The sequence below is a fragment of the Anas platyrhynchos genome, chromosome 4, assembly GCF_047663525.1.
Source record: "Anas platyrhynchos isolate ZD024472 breed Pekin duck chromosome 4, IASCAAS_PekinDuck_T2T, whole genome shotgun sequence".
NCBI classification, from domain to species: Eukaryota; Metazoa; Chordata; class Aves; order Anseriformes; family Anatidae; genus Anas; species Anas platyrhynchos.
Window position 1 is genome coordinate 50,630,333 of NC_092590.1, and position 19,133 is coordinate 50,649,465.

The window sequence follows — 19,133 nt, forward strand, 5'->3', positions numbered from 1 at the left end:
CTAGAGGAACAATTTTCTAATTTACTTTGTGTGTATATACACATATGCACACGTTCCCCTGTAAAGCATAATGCATTTTTCAACATATTTGTCAGTGTTACTATATACAAAATACTTGATTTTGCATCACTATATGTATGTACATGTACTTGCTCCCAGCATCTTAACCTAATCATCCAAAAGCTTGTGACAGCAAATGTAGAGTGGTTTTTCCTTGTCTGCAGCAGTGTTCTCTGAACAGGAAGATTCCCTGGTGAATTCATTATTACACAAGTCCCACCCCTATGAAACTGCTGTAGACACATAACAGGATTACTGTTCAAGAGTTTACTAGAATGCAAGTAAAATTGTTCCAGTCAGTCAGAAGCAAGCATCTTTGACTAAGGTAGGAGCATTATTTTTATACACCTTCTAACAAAATAAGAAAGCATTTCTCATTTATTTTTCTGTAAATAATATTCCTTTAGGTATTGCATTATCAGTTCAGTTTCTATGAAAAGGGCATCTCTTTAAAACTCTAAACCTACATTTACTTCAAAAAAAGATTCAAAAAAATCTTGTTTGAATTACTATATTTCCAATTCAAGCAACCAATAGATGTGAAGATTGCTTTACTGTTTGGAGCAGAAATATGTTCAAAAACATGTAAGAATGCTGGAGATTGCTTTTTTACTTCATATGCTCTTTTTTATGATTTTGAAGGAGTACTTAAGGGTTTTTTGTTACTCAACATTGCTTCCTTGGTTTCTATTTCTATCTTGTAATTTCATAGCAGCATTAAAATGACAATTTTCAGTTTTAAAATATTGTTCATTGTATGTTACTTCAAAAAATACACTTTTTACATCAGTATTTTAATAATAGTAACTTGCAATGTGTATAAAAAGAGGTTGATGTGAATCTTTGACTTTCTTAATTAGCTAATGTGCAAGATGTATTCATGTAAATCTAAGAAAACAAATTAGCCAGATCTAACCACATAATGGCATAGCAGCTCTCTCAAAATGCAGAGCTGCCTAATCGATGTGGTGACAAATGAAATGATCTGTGGCCTTCAAGGCTGGAAGTTAATTGAATGAACGGACAGCATTTTTTAAACAGCTGCTCATATATTCCTAATGGACAGTTTGGTTTTATTCTTCCTTAAGGATGAATGTGCAATTACTTTAATTGAAATTCCCTGGTTTTATCCCAGCACAGTGCTTTTAGACAGGGCAAGGGTCTTTGACATTTATACTTTGGAGATTTAAGCTGTCAATATGATGTATAGCGCACCTACTTGTAACTGTAAGAGACTTGAAGATCATTTTAACCTGCGCTTGAAGTGTTCCTCTATTCACAAATTCTAAAAGCTGAGTGAGTGGATGCTGGGAAGTACCTCAATTTATTAAATATGTTCCATGTTTCAGACACTGCTTGCTGTATGAGGGAAAATACAGGTATTATTAGGGTTTTATTAGTGAAGCAGGTTTCTTTGTGTAAGTAATCAGCAAAAGTGTATATGATTTCATTGTCAGTTATGTATAGAATGCTATTTATTCAGGTCTAGACGTTTACAAATTAGTTTTCTTGTTAGCATTCTGACATGAGAAATGATTTAACGATTAATGTTCATGTGGTCCATGTTTCCTAAAAGTTTGGGAAGGCAGCTGCCTTTCCTATAGTTTCTCCAGCTGCCCTGTCTCTTGTTAGTGATTAGAAGCACCTTCATTTTCAACTGCTAACCTTGCACACTCACTTGATGAGAGCCTGTACTTGTCACTTAGTTCTGGCCCATGTCATGGCTTCTCAGTGCTCCTCCTCCACCCTGAAAGTCTGTATTTAACCTCTTCTCAGAGTGGGGAAAGGAGAGAAATATATTCAGAAAAGACTGCTGTTCAGCTACAGAAACATAGATGGAGTCACTAACTCATGTAACTCACGTTCAAATGTCACAACCAATGTCCAGTGAAATGTGAAATGATAGGCATGAGAAATAGCAAGGAACTGCACGTTGCCAGTGGTCCAGCCACTTATGTTATGACCTGGATCACTTGGCATGAGGTAACTGTGACTTCCTTTACCTTGGGTTGGTGATACAGTGAAGAAGCAGAAGATACCATGCAAGCAAGCATGAACCTCTGCCCAAAACAGATAAAATTGTAATACAGAGATCTGAATGAGACTACAAAGAAATGGACTTAAACTAATAAGGGCCTAAAAGGCCCCTAAAGGACTAAAGCCAAGTGGTCTCTAGTACTCAACAGCAACAGAGCTCCAGAAATTCTTAGGGCTTGTCATAATATGGCTGTGTTACTGTGTTAAAAGTTAATGCTGTGATATCATGGACTCTTTCCTGAAGACACAGTCTGGGGTGCAAGTTAATTGTTATGATTTTTGGCAGTTTTCCTTCAGTGTCTCTTGAAAGCACGGTGGGGATTGTCTTGGTGGCAGCCATGTTTCATGACAATCCAAGCCACAGAACAGTTTGGCAGCCCTAGTTTCACCCCTGAAACCTAGCACCTTTTCTGGACCAGTCCAAACATGTTGTGGTTCAGAGTGTGCGGTGCCATAAAGCATATGCCAGGCAGCCTATGATGCATAGGTTAGCTTTACTGCCTGTGTTTTTTAAATATTAATTTATACCAAACCCAGAAGATAGTTCATCATTGGCATACTACAGCGCTCTGATTAAAAACAAATAACTCACTTTATCAGTTTAAATATTCAATAGGGAAAAAATATTGATAAGGACCTAGTAACTGTTTCTCTTGTAACACCAATGTTCAGAAAATGGCTATTGGCACAGGAATTCTAAGCATGTTTTGGGGTTGTACAAGTTTTAGATAAAAACAAACAAAAACCTCTGTTACTATTGCCAGATCTAACTCTGTCTCCCAGGCTCTTGATCATGGGCTGAATACATCTCAGCTACTTATTTTCAGAGAGATACCAGTTGAGAGCATGGTATATATTTGTGTCATACAGAATCTGATATTAATAGGGATGCCCCTTAGCATATGCAAGCAGGTATTCTTTGTTTCTTAATTATGTAGAGGTTTGGATATATTTGACACCAACAGGACTGTGTGCTGGCCTTAGCAGGCTTTATCCTGCAATCATGCTTTGTTTTGTCTGTTGCCAAAATCACTTTATTTTTCTTAGCCTTTAGCCTGTGGGTCTTATAGCTCATTGTACTATACTCTAGTGCTTAGCACAGCTGTGACTGGGTAGGTTCCCACCATTCCTATGTCTTGTAAGAAAGCTTTGGGAATATTTATCTCACAGTTCTGCAGTGGAATAAAAACTCTCCCTGGAAATCTGACAATGAGCAGTAACCTGTCCTTTGCTTTTTCACACTTCAGTGCCATCCATACCCAGAATTTGTGAAAAGTTTGTATGTTTTTTGCTTTATTCTCTAAATTTTCTCCACCCTCCTTTGTGGAACAAAGCAGACAACACACAAGTGCCTTGCACATTTTGGACCAGAGATGGCTTTCCAGAGTAAGGAACAGAAGGGGTGGGGGTGGGGGAGGAGGAAACAGCGGAAGTCAAAGGAAGAGCCTTCTTGTGGCTTGTACCCACAACTGAAGTTATCCCACTTGTAAATAACTTTTTTTTTTTTTTCCCAAGCTGTTAAAATGTGAGTTCCTACATGCCTGCTTCCACATCTTTCGCCATCTTTTGCTCTGGCCAAAAACAGTTACTGAGAAGAGAAAAGACAAGTTCTGTGACTTCATGGGGGTTTGCAAACTTTTGCATGGGGAGTGAGAAAACTTTCATGCTTGGTAAGAAAGAACCTGTTGCTAGCTTTGTTGTGTGAAAAGTGGAGGTGCTGGAGGAAATTAAAGTAATACAGATTCTATTGATGTAGTTCATGTGCAGAGCCTCAAGGGCAGGCAGTTTTAAGAAAATATATTGATGGTGATATCTTAATACATCTCAGTTTCTACCAAACTGGTTGGTTGATGGCTAACAAGGCTATTAACTTCATGACATTGATAAAGGCACCTCAGTGAATGAGGAAACCCATTTGTCCTTGCAAATATGTTTATTCCAGGCCACCAGGGGAAAAAAATATTCAGTTGTTATGTTGAATATTCTGAATTCCATTTTATATATCTGAAATATCTGAAATTACTGTACAATCCTTTCCCAAAAGTCTTTTTTTTTTGTAAAGAAATTAGGAAAGTAGTTAATCTAGGATTTTAAAAAAAAAAAACAACAAACTTTTTGGAGCATTTTGCTCTTGCTCTGGCTCAGTCTTGTTGTTTACTACCATATGCCCTTTGCTTGATTCATCTTTAGGGAGACAATAATGCAATTGCATTATTATATATTATTTCAGCAAAGATAGAGCTGAAAGTACTTGTAAATGCAGTGATTAGCTACTGGACGCCTGGAGACTTCCAGACCCATGTCAAGTAAATCTGCACAAGTGTGGAGTATTTATTTTAAATGTACATGAGTTTCAGTGCACAAATATGGAGTGTTTTTTTTCATGCATGGTTGCCTTATAAGAGTTTGAGACAGGATCTATCTTTGAAATGCAGTGGGTTTTCTCATATAGAACCCATCCCCTGATTCCAAAGGAGACTAGTAATGTAGAAGAGCATGGTATAGCATGTAGTTAAAGCATATTTTGGGCATATCTTTCTCCCTTAAAAGTGGAAACTTTCAGTAAAATAAGACATAATCCTGTAGTTGACTACTGCATGTAGTGTCATAAGTAGGAAGCAGTGAGGAAAATACAAATGGAGTTTGACCCATCTTCCTCCTACTTCAGGTACCTACTCCTTTCTTTGTTCTGCGTGAGCCAACTTCATACCAGTTAGTTTGAAGTGGTAATACTGATTTTCCTTTGAAGAAAGTTTTCTTGTGCGACGAAAAACATTCATATAGTACAAGTATGTGTGTATGTATCAAGAGACTAAACACGTTACTTGAGTTCTAACAACTTCAACCAAAGAAAATCTCCTTGTTTTAGGATGGAAGGGCTAAATTTTCTATTATAGGTGATTTATTTTCACTGAAAATTAAAGGACTGGGAAAGTTTACAACAGGATTTTGCACTTGTTTTTCTGGCTAATCATCTGTAAGCTAATGAGCTACTTGTCTCCTAAACTTTATTAATCCTTGTATGTAATATAGATATATAAACAGGTGTATTTTGGCAAGCTTAGAAGCAGTTGTATTCTATTTAAAACATATACAAATGCATTTAGAGTTCTAGTTTGTTTTCATAATGCAAACATTAGCATGGGAAAGTATGGAGCTATGAATTCTACTATCAATTCATGTTTCTATGGAAAATTCTAACTTATTTTATATATGATAATTTTCATGTGTTTACATAAGGCAAGAATAAGTCTTTAGTCTTGAAATGCAATGCTTAAATGCTGCTTAAGTAAGATGTGCTTTTGAAAGGATATTTAATGTATCACAATCTGTATTGATGCATGTGGGAGCAATGAGCTAGCTATTCATTATGCACATAATGCATTTAGTGTACTTGCAGTGCTTCACCCATATATTTTTATTTACTTTATGTATAACTTCCCTACGGTAAAGTCTTCTCAAAAGACTTAATAGTTTTAACAGCCATTTCTACAGAAGTGCTATGGATAAGGAATCTATACAGTTAATTTTTATTTTGGCTTCCACATTGCACCACGAAGTTATCCCTTAAAGCTACTGAGGAAACATCCACCTTTATATGAGCTTACATTCTCTAAATTGAGAGCTCTGTTAATATCAACAAAGTCACATAAATGTAAAAATGGTACTATGTATATCTCACTAGAAACTGGAATAAACTAGGGCAATATTTTTCCGCCAGATCTCTGATACTGATTTTGTACCAGAACTTTATACTGGTGAAAGGGCTTGATCTCAGGTATGCGGTTGGTGGTCCCAAGGGTGTCCTGCCTGACCAGAAGGGCTCCAGAAGGGAAGTGAGTTTCCTGGAAAGTTTCAGATACCTTTTGGCATCGAGAAGAGCAGTAGATGCCCAAGTGTAAGTAACTGAATCTAAAGTTCCTTTATCTAGAGGTTTTCAGTAAATGAAAACACTTGCCAGCATGGCTGCTTTGCTCATAAATTTAATCTGAGGTGGCTCTGTGCCTCAACCTCACTTTCCTATTTTAATTTGGAAGCCTCCAAAAGTTTCAGTAATGTAAACATAACTTATACTCTCCATTCTCTCTGTAATAGCTGTTGACAATAGAACTCTTGAGTGCTACAGAGGATGTAGCTATGTGTAAGACTAAGTTGGTGGTTTGAGGCTATTAAATATAATACTATAATTTACTGGATTTTATGCATTTGACAGTCATGTTATTTATGAGTTTTATCAAGCATACAATTGCCAGATTTTGTTTGACAAAGCTACAGCACAACAAGGGCTTACTCCTGGCATTTATGTTGACACTGCAGTACTAAGGTCTTCCCTCAGAGTTTTTCTTCCATCTCAACTTGGTTCAGGACTTTGATCAGGCTGAGTGGGAAATCCTTTGGGCACATTGCTAAATGTCAAATGTTACAAATACATTTCCTACCTTTAGTTAGGAAGTACTCTGGATCTACCCTTGCTGCTTCAGTATTCCTTCTGTCACCCAAACTGAATGCGCTTTGAAGACTCTACCCCCAGTTAAGACTCACAGGCCAGACAGGCACCCAGATTGCTGTAAATTATCTGTGGGTAGTGCTGCTAACCAGTACATATCTACAGTTCTATAGTACCTCTTTCTGAAAGATGTAGCTATCATATTCTTAAAAAGTCAATAAATTCACAAATCAAAAGCAGATTCCAGCCTTTGTGGGTCTGGAATTGTTCTTGGCAACTAAATTCTGCTTGAACTAGAATGCCTAGCATGTACAAACACTGGAGACATTGTAAAGCAAAAAAGTTGGTAGAAACTTCTGTAATTATTTTCGTACCTCACAATAAGAAGAGAGCATTTACCTGAGTTGTTTTTGTCAAGACTGGGAAAAGGATTGTGAAGGGAGTGAAACAGTAAGAATGATGATTTTAATTCTTGAAATAAAGGAGAATAATATGCTGTTAAGGTACTATGTACATCTCTTTTTTGTTCCCCTTTATTTCAAGATTCAGATCTGACACAAAAGAGAAACATTTTCTTTCTTTCTCCTGCCAAGAGTCATCAAGTAAATCTGCCAGGTGAATCTCAAGCTTGCAGAAAAACAGTTCCTGTAAGAAGCATCCAATTAGCCTACTTATGTCACTTAGTACTCTGTGCTTCAGTGTTCTTTGACTATAGATTAGCTTCTGTGCTCTAATTCCTGCCATTAATATTCACCCACCATAAGCTTGCTTCACTATGCATTATTTATCAAGTTTAGAAAGTGTTATAACAACTTCTAACTAGGAAACGGACAAAAATATTGTCCAAACTTTTTAACCTAAACAAGAAGAAATATGAAAACTATTGAAAATAGAGCAACTGGTATACAGGTACAATGTCATGCTGCTACTTCTTATCTATCTGTATAGCCAGGTGTGTTCTTAAATTTTAAGAACAGAACTAAGATTATATTGACCCTAATTTGGAAAACTGGAAAATCCCTGAATTACATTCATTGTTTTGACAATGTACCTGGAATTAACTTTAGAACAGAAAATTATAAGAACTTCTATGTTTATGAAGAATGTTTGGATTGGGTGTGAGAACAGAGGTGTGCAAAATTCTCTTGGAGTACAAACTTTTGCAAGGATTAGGATAAGGCCAGTCACTAGTTCTGGTGAGAACACGAGAAAGCTGTCTGAATTAATGCATGTTTTGGAGCTTGTTAAAACTCAATTCAATTTAGCAGTCATGAAAACACAAGGAAACTAACATTGGACTTATACTCCTATGTACTTCATGGGACTTCTGTGGCAGCCCCCTTTCAGAAATGCAGTGGAAGACTAGGCGCGGTTAGTTGAGTGAATTTGAGATAGATAAATTCCTTCCTTGATGTGATTTAAGTGAAATATTTATTTGTTTATTCAACTAAATGTGTCTAATTCCATTAAATACATTGCCAATGGGCTTGTTGCATCAAATATCCGTTATATGTCATGTTAAGAGCAAGCTAGATGTATGAATGTGGGGAAAGCAGTTCAGAAGAACTTGATTAATTATTTTCATATCTAAAGGAGTGATATTGTTATATATTCATATATATGTGTGTATATATATATATATACACACATATAAGCAGAGACAAAGATGTAACCTTCAGGTATGTGGGTAGAAATCGGGATGTTGTGTTAAATACCACTTTTTCTAGATGTTTAAACATTTGAGGAAGAAACATGTTCAGGAGAAGCTGTCAAAGCGATGCTTAAGATATAACTGGTGAGGACATAATGAATAGCCTGTTAAAGCAATAAAGTGAGAAGTTGAATATTTGTGTTCTGCCTCATTTCAGTCTCTTCTGTCTCATTTCAAGCAGAAGGCTATTAGATATCTACAACAGTTGTAGCTCTTAGTAACCCCTTGGTACCTGCATTTTTTCAGCTTTGTAGTACGTTGTGTTCATCAGAGACACTACTGTAGGTTTAACCACCATCCATACATCCATATATTCTTAGTCTTCAAATTTCTGTAGTTTACATTGAAAAGGAATGGTTTTGAGCTGAAGCTACAATGGAAATTGGACCCACCATAGCTCTAATTCTAATATGTTTGCTTTGCCTTAAAAATATTTCTGTCATTCAGAATATCTGGCACTTGGGATTTGGAGCAGAAATATGTGATTTGGAGAAAGTGAATAGTTTTCTGGTCATTAGTTAAGCTTTAAGCTCCTATAGGAATATCTTGGAGCTGATGTAATGCATGAGTTGAGGGAAATTATAAATTGCTGGAGGATATTGTCATAGACTTATCCGCAGTTGTGGTTTAAGAATACATCTAATGTTGACTTTGAAAAGCTGGTTGGTTTCTATGAGTCATTTTTAAGGCACTTCATATTCATATGAAAGTGAATTGAAATTTTATTGACTGACTTCTCTATAAGGGAACAACTTGCTTTCTTAGCAAATCAGTTATTTGCCATTCTATTACAGTTGATAATACAACATGTAGCCCCAAAACATGTGTTTTTGAAATTATAAAAAAATATTTTGGATTTTTGTGTACCTGGCCATACAATACCCTAAAAATGAATCAAGCACATAATGACAATATACTGTTGCACCTCTAAACCAATCAAGAAATTAGAAGGTTTGTGTTATTTCATTTACAAAGATTTTGTTCTTTGCAGAAATACAGCTTATTCTATTTCTACCATGAAATATCTGCTTTAAAGGTGTGTGAAGCTTCTTTAAATACAACGTTTAATGCTTCAGCTTTTCAAAATCTAAAGCTTGTAAAGATTTAGATGTATCGTCAGGGAGCACAAACAAAAACAATCTGATGCCTGGAAATGAAAAGCAGTGTGCTTCCTCTGTATCCTGCAGTGCACCTTGTGTATCAGTTATGCTTTCCAAGCATTGAACTCAGAATTTATGCAAAATAAATCCTGTTACTATGTTTCAAACAGCAACAAAATGCTTTATTTTTCTTGCAATGTTGCCATAACTAATGACAATGCTAGAATTAAAAGGGGAAGAGGGACTCTACCTGAGCTGGAATCAAACTCTAGGGTATGAGCCCTGCTAGCTGAAACTTCCTTATTTCCAAGGAATGTCTCTAATTATTCCCTCAACACTCACATCTGTCATAGTAGGTGATCGTGATTTTGTGATATGAAACCAAATTCTGCTATTTTTCTTGTTGTCTCTTTAATATCTCATGTTATAGGATATTACTGTCTGTTCATAGCTGGCAGCCTAGAAGCTTTGAAGTTCTAATCTTTTCTTCATGGGACACCTAAATTACTCTGTAGCCTCAGGTAAGGAGGAGGCTAGCTCAACACTTGAGAAAATCCTTTGCTTTTCAATGGATTACTCTATCCTATGCAATGTTCAACACTGTTCTGGATGTAAGAGGGTTAAGCAGTATGCCTGGGAAGATGATGAGCATTGATTTCAATGCTGTTTCCAATTACGTTTGATAAAGAATTGTATACAAGAGAAACAGTCAAGGGCAATGGGGAGCTGCTTTAGAAGAAAAAACAGATGTTGAAGATGACAGATTTATGCTTCAGGTGATTGGTATAACAAGCTAGAGGAAGTAATGCAGGAGAAAGCAAAGCATTTTAAACAATGTTCTGTTTTTTCCCTGTGCTTTCTCCGCATGGGCTGCATTATTCTGTGAAACATCTGATATGCTGCAGTTCTGAATGCACCTACACCTATTCTGGGTGGGAAGCTGCAGTTGACCCAAGTCACTTGCGTATTAGCATGTGTTAGATACCAAAATAAGGAATGCATTTCTTGCTCCATTAGTGCTTTTTATTCTTATGGCCAAGTTGAGAATTCAAGACAATCTTCTTTTAAAGATATTTTTGCATCTTCTATTATTAATTTCTCTACTTTTAAGACCTCCCCAAAAGCATGGAACCAATTCCTACTGTCTACCTCTGCTATGCTAAAAGCTACTCAGTGGAGTGGGGCTGGAAGTTGGGGATGGTCTAATTAGCAGTAAGTTAATGGCTATGGGTTAGACATAGAAATAGGCAGTTGATCCATGGAAACTGATGAATTAGACAAATGTAATGTTATGTTTAGGGAACTTACTGATAAAAGCTGAGTGTACAAAGTAAAATAAGGCATTAATTCCTTACTTCCCATCACCAGGCAGATGTTTAGCCACTTTCTGGACAGCAGCACATCTAATGGTTAGTAGGGAAGATAAATGCTATTATCACAAGTGTCCACCCTTCCTTCTACTTTCTGCAGCTTTTTATTCCTGAACATGTCATGTGGCATGGAATATTCCTTTTGGCCAATTCAGGTCAGATGTCCCAGCTGCGTCCCCTACCAACTGTGTACCACCAGTTACTCACTATGGAGGCAAGTGGGGAAAAAATATCTCAGTGCTGTGAAAGCACTGCTCAGCAACAGCCAAAACACTGATGTGTATTATCAGCCTAGTTTTAGTCACAAATCCAAATTACAGCAACATATGGTCTGCTGTATAAGTAACTCCATCCAAGCCAGACCCATCACAGGAGGTTTAGGCTTGTCTTTTTGTTTTAAATCTTGCTTTAGAAATGCAAGTAGTTGGTATACTGTGCAGTAACATTGTTGAGCATGAGGGCTCACAGAAGTTATAGTTTCCTAATGTCAAATGGACAGGCAGTTCCATGCTCCTTTATACGTGAAGAGGTAGTAGATGTGATGGATGACTACCACTTGATAGAATAGTTCTCTAGCATGTGTGCTGTGTAAAGATGCTCTACTTTGCCAAATAAGATTAAAGTCATGGCAGAGTGAACTACTTAGGTGTGGATCCTATGTAAGGTGAGAAAATAATTATCATGGATTACTCTGTTTAACAGTTTTCTCCTCAGCCTTAAGATGTCACATAACAATTTCCTAATGGTGAGAGACTGAAAGCAATATGTTGCTTTCCATATGCTTTCAATCTCTGGTGCAGTAAATTCTAGATGTCTGAGTTTTGACTATCTTTTGTTAAGCTATCGATACAGTGCTGGTCAGTTTGTCTGCATCTCCTAATAGCTCCTTGGCAAAGGTTTTGTTTGAGGAAGGGAGAACAGGGACTGGATTTTGTACAGTCCTTGGCAAACTCAGGTTAAAAGAAACAACTATTTCACCAAGAAGTTAAACTTCAACAGGAGCTTTCAAGAGTTGATGACAAGATACTTGAAGATTTATTGAGATACATGGAAGGCTGAACAGAGCTTCACAGCAAATGCATTGAAGTAGACATAGGATCCTAGTGATGATACTTATGTTTAGAAGGGCATCACAATCTATTTGAAGTAATGAAAAAAAATCCTTAACATGCTCATTCATGCTTTTTGCGTGTAATGCATAAATTTCTCTTACAACAATCACAGTTACATTGGTGAAATTCAAGAGCAATATGTGAACTGCTTTATTTCAGACATTTGGAGTTTTGTGCAACCAGATCTTACAGTTCTAAGCAGGCTTCTTAAGCAGAATTTTATTAGGAATATAATATAAATGCAAGTTCTATGGTTGGAACTGGGGTAGAGAGATATTGTACAGCTGAAATGTTTTAGTTATGGCATGCAAGAAAAAATATTTAGAGGGATTCTGTCATGGTTTTAGGATATTGTAAAATGGTAATTCCCAAGTCCAATACCTAAAATTGGTTTTTGTTCTGCACAAAACACATCTTGTGGTCCTCAGTTTGAGTAGATGCAACAAAAAGATGGTGAGACTGTGAGCTTGCTGATAAAAAAAAAAAAGGAAAAAAAAAGGGATGGATAGGATGTGCAAGGCGGTAATAAATTACTACTATAAGGTTGGTCAGTGAAAAAGTGGGAGCACAGCAGAGTTGCTGTAGAAATGACAGGAAAACAGGTAAGAAAAGATTAGCGAGCTTTATAAAGCTGGCTTTTTGTTTCAGGCAGAGGTAGTGGTGTACACAGGAAGAACTAGATTCTATATAAATCCTGCAATCGAGTTGTTATTTTTACTGTGTGGAATCCAATGTGGTAATTCTCAGAGTATAAACTGGAAAAGTAAATGAGAGGCTTTCCCTTAGCAGAGGATACCACTTACTTACTATAAAGTCTATTAAATCAAAAGATAAATAGCTACTAGCTGACACATCCAGGAAACTGGGTAGTCATGTCCACTTTGGGCTATATGGTACAGTCTCATGCATAGCAAAGAAGTCTTGGCCGTTAGTCAACTTTTCCTCTTCAGAGTCAGGAGAAGCTGTATTCGTCTTTTCTTCCTTTGCCTAAATTGGTAATATCTGCCCAAACCTCAACCTGCAGTGTGTCTCACAGTGAAATCTTAATGTGGGTGGATTGTGTGAACATTTTTAAGGCTAGATTCTCATCCTTGTTCAAATTGTTGCTTTTGATTTGGCAATAAATTATAACCTGGTTGTGACTCCATCCTTTTAGCAGTTCTCTCAATCTATTCTGGTGGTTCTGTTTCATTTCAGGAGCTTACTGAATCTGACTGTTCTTAGGCTGTGTGGAAATTTATCTGCAGTTAAATATACAAAGTGCAGTTGCAGAGTAATCTGAAGCCTTATGCTTGCTTTTGGAACAGGTACACTCAATGCTTTTTTTGTCCTGACTGTAGACAAGCAGGTGATGTCCAAATATATTGATTCCCAAACAGCAGAGACTACACTGGTATGTAGATTAATCCATTCCACAGGGATGTAAAGAACCATTGGAAGACATGCAGTATGTGCAAACATCAATTCATCCCAATTTCATGTCTCCTCCACTTTCAGATACTCAGATTTATTAATGGATGTTAAAACTGATACCTGAACTGGGTGGCACACACCTGACTGTCTAAATATTCATGTTAATTTAATAGAATATATTTAGATTGTTTTTCCTGTGTAATTTCTGGTTGTGGGGTGTAGTTGCAGAGCAGCTGAAGTGTTACGGCATACATATGGATAATCAGTTTGACCTTTCTGCTGATCTTGGGGTAATTCAGCTTCAAATGCCAACTGCATCATTACAACAGCATTGACTGTGGCGTATTATAGTAGGCTGTCTAGTTTTAGAATGAAGCTTCAGATTTTTCTACTTTTATTTATGATAGGTGTCTATCTATTCCTGGCTTCCATCTTTCTTGAGGTCATCACCTTTATTAATAAATTGACTTATAAATAATCATTGTGGAATATGCCCTTATGCTTTCTTAGCTTTTTGTTGCTAGTATTTATAGATATGTTACTCATGCATTTGTCATGTAGCAAAGATATATATTATGATTTTCTCATAATATTTCAATTTACCTTTGTTTTTACCTTTTTTCTCTGAATTCCCTTCAATCTGCTAACATTTTTTTGGACCAAAAAATGCTAAATTAGCGCTACTCTCTGCTACTCTGATTGTATGACTGAGAAGAAGGGTTATCAAGAAAGAATAAGCTATGCAGGAACATGCTTAATGTCTGATTTTTTTTTTGATTTTTTTTGGTGGTTTCCACTTTTCCATGCTGGCCACATGGACTCTGACCAGTCAGACTGAAATCTCTTTGAATTAGAAACTCCCTGTATTTTAGTCATACTGACTGGCCACCCACAAATCCTCAACAAAATCTTCATCTACTGTTTTTATTGTCCTGGGTCCAACAAATAGAATGACCTGGATATTAGTCACAGATGTATGAGCTGCTTTATGGTGAGCAGGGGCACTGCCCATGTTTTGCTTGTACAAGAGCTTCTTGGGCTCCTGTAGTCCGAATTGCAGGAATTTGGGGGGAATGAAAATATATATATATAAAGCTCATGTGTGAGTGAGCTCATCATCCAGTATTTTTCAGTGATTGGAAGATTTACTGAAGCAGTTATATTTAGGTATGTTTAACTTTTTGTGAGCATACAGGCAAATATTTGCAATAGTTCTATTTCACCTTTCATATACTATAGTATATTAAACCACAAAACCACACTGGCATACTTAAAGGGTGGATATTTAATATTAAAGCTCTTTCTGGAATAAATGTGCTGAGGGGAGCAGGGGTTGTTTTCTGTGTGCTTTTTTTTTCTGCATGTGTGCTTTTTTCCCTCTCAACTGTGAATGCCTGATAGTAGCTACTTTTCATTATAATGTTCAAGTCTCACCATTAGTCATGCACCACAATTCAGATGTTCCATCACAGTGGACAAAACTATAAAATGGCATTAATCTTTTTTATAGTCATTTTAATGATTGGTGACAATGTGCTAAAACTCTCTCATAATGCAAGTTTAATGCAAAAAAAAAAAAAAATGCACCATCCCATAATTACTTTCAAAAGTATTGGATGATTTCTTATGAACAATCTGAAAAAAATAGCAGGATTCAGTATAACTAACCTGCATTATTGTTGGCAACATTAGTACAGCTGATACTAATTGGGACCAACGTTAGTAATGTGTATTTGGAGTTGCCACAGAAATTTTGATAGGAAATAAGAATAGAACCAAGTATTAATTGCTGTTTTTTGCAATTTATCTTTGACTCCTGCTTCTTGAGTCAAGCATCTTTGATAAGCAGGGAAATTCAAGAGAGAAGATGAGTTAGCATCTATTGAGAGAGGCCTTTTACCAAACGGGTGTTTCCTGAAACCCTTCTACTTTTGCCTCAGGACCAAACCCTTCTTGTTCACTTGGTTTTGCTTTTGTAGCTGCTGCATTCGTTTGGCACTCTTACTCTCTAATCTTTTCCTCATCAAACTCTTATGCCTCCTTAACATACAGAAATACCAGTTGACGTTGTCCAAGTTTTCATTTAGGATCAGTCACTGACTCATCTTGTCACAGCAGAGCTTTACCAGGAAACTCATCAAATACTAAACTCTAACTCAGGGGCAGAACTACAGAACATTATTCTATGTATTGTACCCATTTGCTATATATGTTGTTTTTGTGTGATTAAAAACCATAGGTCATGGAGATAAGCTTGTGAAGGCACAATTTTAGTTAATTTGTCTATGCATAGTCCTTTTGTTTGCAATAATAACTAATTCATTTTCCTAAATGGCCCAGGAACATACTCTTCCACATTCAATTTCAGTTGAATAAGAAAGTTGCATAGAACTGCTGCTGTAGATCTTCAGCGTAATTAAACTTTATAATAGGAAAATGTTTCCTTTTGAAATTACCTTATTAGGCCTGAATCATTGCTAACAGTATCTTCTATGTGGTTATTGTTCTTACCTCTCTAAAAGCTCTAGTAATAGAAAAAACTATGCAGATAAATGAAACACTACATGTTGTGCTATAACTGAACTCTGTAGATTTTGTTTAGCTCCCAAACTGGTAATGATACCTTACTCTAATTTGTGTTCCTAACCTTGTATTTTGAATGATAATGAAAACTTTGTGGAAAAAGTCATGAAAATATATTTTAAGGTATGACAAATGCAATCTATGCAATGATCTATTAAAGTGCATAATGTATAATTACTTGTACTGTTGCATTGTGTTCTTTTCAAAAGGTGTTTACCTTTACATCCTCATTGCTGAATATGTGCCAAATTGACAACTGATCACAAAAAAAAAATCAAACCTCACTGGAAATGTGGGATTGATGTCACTGAATCACTCTAAAGTATCTTTCTCTAGTAACAAAAGACCCTGCAACAAGAATGTTTACAAGTGAAGAGTGTAAAGAAATGATTTTTTTCCACTAATATACAAAGTATGTACTTATAGTTTTGTTGGTATGGTGGTTGTGCCCCCTGATAAGAAACCAGAAGATTCTTTCAAACAAAGCAATTATCAGGCAGCACTGGGGAAGTGGTCTTTACTCCTCTGATCCAGGTAGATCCTATGTGTTCTGGAGATGATCATCTGATCACCTGACCAAAGATTCTTGGTTTTGCATAGAGTTTTATCCATTTTTAGGTCAGTATTATTGCTATTCAATCCCCAAGCTGCTAACTAATAACAATTATGTTTCTGAGTTTTATTTTTCGTGTCTTGCATGGCTCCAATTTATGCACTTTCTCAGACAGCAGCTACTTACATACTTGTGCTTTAACAATTTCTTCAGTAAAATTGGGCCAGCATCACAGCTGTTGTGCACCACATCAGGCCTGAATTATAAATGAAAGCCCAGGCTAAGGTTTACACCCCATTTGATTTAAAAATAAAAAATTGCCCTAGGAATCTGCATTTATTATTGGGTGTAGTCCAACATACTTCTACATAGTTTATGTTCCTCTGTTAAGTTTGCTACAGCACCCAGCCTTTAGGAGTTGTGAATGTAGCATGCTGTACCAATATGAATTTTGGATCTTGAAACAAGTCAATAATTTCAAGGCATGACTGTTAGATGGGTAAAAAGTCATGGTGAGGGGATGTACATTTGGTATCTTATTCCACTAATTATGGTTTGGTGTGTTTAGACTTTCCTTCCTCCATCTGTTTGCAGTATAAAATATATGGTATAAATAATGACTAGAGGAAATTATAATCTGCAGGCGCATCTGATGTGAGTGAGTGACCCCATGCCCTATCCTCTGTAGTCTGTCTCATTAATCCTTGGAGTGTCCATAAAGAGCAGAGCTTCTGTCTTTGCCCCTTCATTGTTAATTAACCCTGAGGACTGAAGGAGCTTCCTTAATGTTCCTATCCTGTTCCCGTGTTCTGCTTAACCTCTGTGCTGACCCAGCATCTTGATTTGTCAGGCTGCAGAAGTCAAGTCACCAATGGAGACAGATCTCCATCTATCCTGGTCTCAGCCTGCTTGTGCAAGAAGAAAGACAAGCAGCTGTGACTACTGAGAGGGAGGAGAGTGCAAGGGCCTCTTTGGACTGGATAAAAGAAGCAAGGAAGCAAACTGCAGAGTATTTTCATGAATAAACTTTAATTCTTAGAAAAAGCAGAGACTTAATCTTCCAAACAGTGAATAGCAGTATCTAGAACCTGCAAAGAAAAGAGATCAAGGTGAAAAAAAACTTTCAGAATGGAAGCTCTCCTGGAAATTGCCATTTGTCAAGAGAAAATGCTGGGAGTTCATTTTAACTTCTATATATCAGGATGAATCTCCAAGTCTTCCAGAAGTTTCCCATTATAAACAGGCTTTATACATGCTGAATTCCATTTCAGATTTCATTGGAATGGGAAAATCCAACTGCAGTGTGAGTAAAAGCTCATGAGTTGAGAAATTGTTTGGCCTCAATCGCTGAGCTTGTAACAAATCAGTTCTCAAAAATTTTTGTCCTGCAAACCAACTCATTTTTCAGATTGTCTCAGACCACTATGATAAATGATTGCTTCCATCTGAGTTTAAATTTCTGAACTGTAAGTGTACAAGCTTAAATTCAGTTAAGCATGTTGTTAACTGAATAAGTCTACTTTAAAACGTTTTGGATTTGTATTTAAAACATTTTTTGTGAGCAGTAGTTCCTGTAAATCACTTACTGCATTACTTTATAACTGTGATATAAATAAATTATAGTGTAAGACTGCATCCTTCTTTCTAGATTTAAAAATTATCTGTTGTGCTATCAAATGATAAAGGGGCTACATCTGTTTGAGGTAACTTAGATATGTAGAAAAGGAAACTTCAGTATTTCCACTCACATTTGGTTTTGAGCCTCCCCTAGTGCAACAACCCCTGCTAAGCACTTTACTTTTGCATTTAGATATCTTTTAGGTAATTATGGCAGGTAGTGCTGAATCACTGTGTATTTTCTTAAATAATAATGAAGGAAAAGGAAGAGTATCCCTCCTTAACAAGCAAAGGGAACTGAGTCATTGGGAATTTACCATAGTATAAAGTAGTACAGCTTCATTAAAACTATGCTGATAAATGTCAGAAGGCCGAGTTCTCTGAAAACAGGGTGCCTGTCAGTCTAGCCAAGAAAAATAATCCAATCATTGATCTTGGTTAGAAGGACAAGTGTCCATGTCCAGGGTGTAATGCTGGCTTTTTCTAATTCAAAATTTGATTTATTAATAACAAGCATTGTAGAATTCAGCTTATATGAAGGTGTTTGATATTTCATACTCTACTAGATGCTTATGTATGTGAATAAACATGAGAATGGATGAAACACATTAATGAAACAGCCCTAATCTGTTTACCAGTGCAAGATTCAGTATCAGAGCATAAATGATTCCCCCCTATTTTTCCCAGATGTACCATTCATTAGCATGTGTTCTAGGACAAACCCTGAAATGCGGTCGTGTTGAGAAAAGGAACGTCACACTGCTCCCTTAGGCAATTAAGTTTGATCTAAGTGAAACATTGAGTTTTTAAGGAAAGAGATTTACATCTTAAAAGTTCAAGAACTTCCCAACTTGCAATAAAAGCTTCATGTGAAGTCATACAATGCATGTCTTTGCTATATTTATCATTTTGAGCGAACAGAAATTTTGTTGGAAAAATTGATATGATGTCCAGAAAACATTCTAGATGTCTGCATCTCTCCCAGAAAAGCCGTTTTTAATCTATATTTTCTTTAGTTTGTAGAGGGTGTGGGCTCACTTCAGTGGGGATCTAAGCCATCAGATTTCAACTAATTTTAAAAATCTAGTACAGGGCATGAAAGTAGACCTATCAAACCAATAATCTTGCAT

General features: G+C 36.5%; 1 protein-coding gene across 1 annotated transcript in view; it reads left to right on the top strand.

Annotated features, from left to right (window-relative positions):
* Nucleotides 1-271: 271 nt before the first annotated feature.
* The window catches only part of DLC1 (DLC1 Rho GTPase activating protein), a 256,883-nt gene continuing 238,021 nt past the window's right edge, over nucleotides 272-19,133 (top strand). Inside the window, exon 1 of the mRNA XM_072037586.1 lies at nucleotides 272-385. The gene's annotated coding sequence lies outside the window, so the exon portion shown is untranslated. The remainder of the gene's footprint in view (nucleotides 386-19,133) is intronic.